Source organism: Primulina eburnea, chromosome 17 (assembly GCF_022965805.1).
Source record: "Primulina eburnea isolate SZY01 chromosome 17, ASM2296580v1, whole genome shotgun sequence".
Taxonomy (NCBI): Eukaryota; Viridiplantae; Streptophyta; class Magnoliopsida; order Lamiales; family Gesneriaceae; genus Primulina; species Primulina eburnea.
Window position 1 is genome coordinate 22689174 of NC_133117.1, and position 6789 is coordinate 22695962.

A 6789-nucleotide genomic window follows, 5' to 3' on the forward strand; every position below is an offset into this window, starting at 1 on the left:
CTTGAAATTACTCAAGTCCCACTAGTTAAATAATTATTTTTAATTGAGTTCTACAAGACTCAATATTATTTAATTAATTCAACACTTGAATTAATTTAATTATTTGGACTCTACTAGGTCCACTAGTGTTTTAATTAATTCAACACTTGAATTAATTTAATTTAGTCCACAATAATGTCTATGAAAATCACAATTTTCAAATACATTATTCACTTGACCAAATTTTAATCTAGGAACACTTCCATAAATTAAAATTTATATTTCTCTCATAGAAGTCATACTTCTATTTTCCCTTACGCTTATAAACACATTTATAAGCCGTTTAACACGTTGAACTATTTTACTTCTTATCGGGATTTACCAAGCTAGTACTTGTGTGGCCCTCAATGGTTCATTGATACAACTAGCCGTGGGTTCACATCTCCATGTGATTCGAACTAAACATGTCCTTATTCGAGCATACCCCAATTGCTCCATTCTTACTTATCAACTCCTTGACAATAAGAACGTCAGAACTCAAGTCTGATAGTACCCAACCAATCACGTTAAACGCCTAGCAGCATCGCTTACGTGATTCCCCAGGTATCACATGATAGTGCCTGCAAGAACCATTCAATTATGGTTAGCGTACAGTACGGTCCCTTCAACTCATATATCCCGACCGATTCGACAACTATTGGTTTATCGAGAGTTGTCAATGAATCGATACTATGTGTCATGTTGTGGTTGCATCGATGGTGTAATCTATGAAACCCCTTTCATAATTACCACCATACTCTGATCAGAGATTTCAACCCACACATACATGAAAAACACATAGGATATCCATACCCGTAGGTAAGCGGTGAATCCCCGGCTACAAAGCATCGACTCCTATATGTTTCGCCGTAATACCCAACCTTGCCACCTGACGACCCCACAAGAGTCGGTAAACAAGTCAAAGTGAAACGCTAGCACATAGAGTCTCAATGTTGTCCCGGGTCATAAGGACTAATGGTGTACAACCATAAACTAGGACGTTTCCACTCGATAAGTGAGAACCACTTGGAAAGTCCTTTATAGAGGGTTGTTCAGTGCACTCTACCAGGAGCACCTATCTGCATGCTCGGACATCACAATGTCCCCTACCAATGAAACATGGTACTCATATCGCAGATACTAGTCTCTAACTCGAGCGGCCTATATCCTTCTTAGTGGCGGCTGAATCGACTAGGAACCGTTTAGAATATACAGTATTACAAATATGAGTTTCATGATACTCATCATATGAGCATCTCATATTCTTTCTACTATATGTATATTCAAGGACTTTATCTATGCAACTCGCATGGGTATAAAGATAAAGATGCGCCAAATTAATAAATTCAAATATTATTAATATAAAGATCGTTTATACAAAGAGTTTCATCGTGAACAGTCGGCCAACACTTGGCTCGACGTGCACCTACTCTAACAGAGGGAACACTTCAACGTATTATCAACTTAGTTTTAGAAGCATATTTCCCTCAGTGTGTGAGAACACCTTCGTGGTGCTTTCAGAGATCAATTCTCACACACACACCACCACCACTCAAATTCCATCTTGCACAATGACGTAAAACTTATGCATGTCGTTTTTGACACACAGACGTTAAACAAGTGTTGGCTGGAAGATGATTTTTCCAGTCTAGACTAAGAGTTCAGTTAGGCAGTGGTTAAGTCCTAAGCTGGGAGGGTTATTGCACTTGTTGTAATTAATCAAGGTCTTCTAGTGTATCCTACCCGAGGAGGTAAAAGGGGTGACGTAGGTGCAGTTGAAGTCTCTAAACATCCATAAACATATCTTGTGTACTCTAACTGTTAACCCCTAGCTTTAAACTGACTTGATCAGTTCGAGTATCTATTAGTTCAGTTCTCACCATAAATGAACTTATACATGCGAGAACTGATCCCCCTTATCTTCAGTTAATTAGTTACACAAGATTAAAAGCTTTAACCTATCATTTTTCTTAATGAAGGATTTTTTCGGGTATTTTCCGCTTGATTTAATTTCAAATTTGATCTAATTCATCGGTGTAAACATTCTTAAAATACGAGCTATTGCAGCTCATGACATTTTTAAAGGATTTTCCCAATCCAGCAGTTCGGGTTTGCAGTCGGGTTGGCTCGGGTTCGGGTTGGGCAATTTTGAATACTACTATTGCTCAACCCGACCCAACCCAACCAACCCACCCGAATTGACACCCATAATATTTTATGATTTAAAAGGAAAAAGAAAAATATTTTGAAGGATGTGAATTGACTGTGACAAAGAGGATATGATATATGATTTTTAGAAATATCGTGAGGGAGAATGCTCCAGAGAGAGCCCAACGATCGTATTTCCATTTTATGTAGGTGCCTAGTGCCCCTCCCCATACGCAATAGTGAGCTAAAACTGATCAGTTGACCAGAGTCTTACAAGTTATGTAGGCTTACAAGTTATTTTAAATAAAAGTATGATTTTAATGCATGTTATAAAATATATATATATATATATATATATATATATATATTATTTTTACTCCTGTTTAGAACGTGCTGAGTCATTAAACTCACTAGGTTTGAATGCTGCAGGTGATGATGTTATTGAGAAAGGCGCTGACGCTTGAATGGATCAAGTCCAGTAGTACACTCCCAAGGGATTTTTCCGCATTAGCTTGATAGTTAAAAGATTCAAAGATTTTTGTTAATGATTTTATTAGAGATTTTATGCTTTATTTTGAAGTAAGATGATCATGTTAAAGGTTGGAGTTGAATTTTGTTAATTGACGATTTAATGATTTTCTTAAGCATGGAGAGAAATTAAATGTTGAATTATTTCGATTTATGAAAATTTTAAGTGATTTTAATTATTAATTTTCCAAATAATGTTTATAAAAAAAAATTATTAGGATTTTAAAGTTAAAAAGTAGAGGACGTTTCAATTAGCTCGGACAGTTAATAATTACAATTTAATCAACAAAACTGTGGGTCCCTCAATTCTCAACAGTAATTATCATGCATTATTTTACTTAATTACCATTTTAGCTCTGCAGCTGAGAATGAAATTTTAAAATTTAATGTCAACGCGGGCCCATATAGTTCGTTTCAAAAGATATTCAGTATTATATAATATAAAAGTATAATACGTATAATTATTAGTTGAGACACTCCAATTAACATGCTTACTAAATTCATATAAATATTTATATTGTTAATATTTTTCTTTAACCAAAACGCATATCATCCCGGATTAGTTCAACATCATACCAATTTACATATTAGTGCTGGAATAAATATTAGATAACAAAATATACCGAGCCTAATTATATATATATATATATATATATATATATATATATATATATATATTTATGAATCTTTATTTTAGCTCCTTCCGCACAGCATCTGAATCGGTACGTATAATGACCAAGTTGCCCTTACTGAGAAGTATGATAAACTGGGATCTGTCCCCATCACCAACGTCAACCCAGAGCAATCATAAAAGATCTCCTCTACTAGTGTTAATGCTCCATCTATGAACATGATATTATAAGTGCTTTCCTCATACTGCTCCTCACTCAGAAGTACGATGCATGCCATGTTGCCCTGATTATCAACCACACACGCAAGATAATCGCCCCCGAGGGGTAAGCAATAGCCCAGTGTTGAAATACATAAATAAAAACAACATGAATTGTAACAAATGATACATGGATGCAATGCATGATCAGGGTATGTACACATGCACGGGAAATCAGTATATCGGAAGCTGCACAATCAGTAAATGCAGCGCATAACAACTCGAGCTACAGGCAAGGCTCGGCTACACTGCCGTAGCGACCACTCCTCCCCCAGTCTACTACCGTGTGCCGGTCAGCTCGTCAAGGACTACAGACGTACTGCGCCTTATCGGCCTACAACATATCTCGTGCTAGTCGCAGCTCCGTACCATCCCGATAATCCCCTCGAATCCAAACACAATACCGAAAGAAGTAAACACTGAAATCAAGGCACAATATGCAATGCAATGTTATGTTATGCATCGATGCTACATATATAGAAAATACATGTGTGTAAAATACGTTTTATTTTAATTCATCGATGTTATGTAATGTCACAAATAATCCATGTAACAATTTAATGTCATGTAATTCACATTCAACAAATATCAAACTTTACAAATACCTGTTGTATGTTACCCGATAATAACATATCTTTTATTTTCAGAACGACGGCAAGATGAAAAGTACAGGAGGTCAAGATGAGAAATAACATAACATTTATCAATTATTTGTTTATTCAGTAAACCATGTGCATTTTTATTTTTCTACTATAAAATTTGAAGTTCTATATTATCTCACTTTCTCCTTAATTTAATATTTTCAGCAAATAACATGGGTTATGTAGAAGATTTATTTGATCATTTCATTCATTTTTAGGGTACTCTAAAAGTATGAAACATCTTATACAGATTATTAAATTGTAATATTGCATCATAAAATCCTTACTAATTTAAGGTCTGGAAAAGTTAACTCAAGAACTCTAATAACCATAATTAATTTAACATACCTATTCAAAACATATATACTAAAATTATGAAAATGTTAATTTATACAAAACAACTTCTTGATTTTGTCCAGAATTTCACCTATTCAAAACATATATACTAAAATTCGTATTTAACAAATTTTAAGTTCATTCTCGTAAACTTCTTGTACCAATTTCATCTTCTTACCAAAACATTTTAAGGTTGGGTCATAAATTTATAGCATTCAAGAGTAGCCAATAATTTCATTCATATTATTTTTCTAGATGCTCCATCAAGGTATATATATATATATATATATATATATATATATATATATATATATATATATATATATATATATATATATATATATATATATATTTGACCGTAGTGCACTAATATAGTATATATTATAGGAAACATCTTAACTTCAAGAATTCCAAACTAAAACATTTTCATTGTACTATTAGTTGACTTATTTATAACAGTACTATACAACTAAAAAATCTATTTAAAATTTAGACATTTGGAAAATTTTGCAGGAGTTGGGTTTCAAGATACACCCACCGAAGCTAAAAATTATATGTTCATATATTTCACACAAAATATTATCAACCAAAGAAGACATATTAACGAGGGACAAGAACATTTACCTTACAAGAAGGCACCTGAAGAGATGGGTAGGAAAAGTTGATTTATTAAGTTTAAATTTTATTATTATTTAAGATGGTTTTGGTTTGCTTCTTTATTTTTTTCATTCCCATCCCATCCCTTTTATACTCAGCCGATGGCAACTTGCTGAAGATGCAATCATGAATTTGTGGGGACCCGGGCTCTAACTCAATTCTTTTGGGATTTATTGGATTTTTACTCGAAAATGTGGGTCAAAATTTTGCTTTTAACATTAAGTCAAATGTATACTCAAAGCCTGACATATCTTTATAATAATTAAACATCATCTGGTACATACAAGTCTGTTTCGTACAAACATACACTAGTGTTCAAATATCAACTACAAACATAAGTAGTTCAAGTCTAGTAAGAAAACACTAGCAATCTTCAACGCCCGAGATCTCCACGCTATCACCAATCTCTCATCTAGCTCGAGACCCAGATCCTGCCCCACCTGTTGCCATGCACACATACAGACACGACAACAGCCGGATAACTCCGGTGAGAATAACTCCCAGTATAAAACATGGATGCATGCAATGTAATTAAATCAAGTACCAAAGCATAGCATATGTCAACTAACATGAATTAAAATCTAAAACATGTAAAGGAATACAAATATGTATTCAACATTTAAATCTTGACTCGACTCATTTCTAATCTAGGGATCCCGGTGTGAATAAGACGGTCTGTCACCTACCCATCCACTCGGGGTGACGGTACGTCTTATTCCTAGACTTCGGTAAACTCTGTATCGAGGGTCTACACATAGAGTAAGTCTGCTACTATGCGTCGATACACCGAAACATCTAGTTTTGTCCAATCTGCCAATGTCTCCTATCTCAGGACTCGAATATAAATTAATAAACAAGACATTACATAATTAAATGTAATAACAATCTAGTATGTGATTTAGGGAAACTCGTATCAAATCTGAATCGAGTTGTGCAATCCCGTGACCACATGAATTATACCTTTCTTGTCGAACAATCGGTCGTAGACGAATTCTCGAATTCAATGTAGCCAATATAAATCTGAAATGGCAATGTGTAGAAACATTCTATCAAAATACATCTCAATCAACTCAATGTACAAATCTGTAATTGATTTCAATACAATTCAACGGCGTAGCGGCGTAGTCTCGCGATACCGATAACTCAATCTCAACATAACAATATCATAATCAATCCTAATAACTCATAATCTCATCCAACACAAATATGTATACCGAAATCTGTATAATCTTCACATAATACATGCTGTAATTTCGAAACAGTAACATACGGCGTCTGAAAATTGATCCGTTTACGTTTCTACGCTGCTCATAATGTCAAGAACACATATTATACATCATATCACAATTCCCCAACATCTCAATCTCAAAACATGCAGAAATTGTATAAATCTTACATCACCTTGTAGCTAATAACGAGAAGAGCTCAAAACCGAAGTCAGAACTAAATTCGGATGGCTAAATCTTGAAAAGTATAACTTCAAAGTTGAAGAAAGGTTGAAGCTATTCTCCCTGGACTCTCTCGGTTATCATCTAAAGTGGAAGAGGAAATGAAGACACCTACATCAAATAT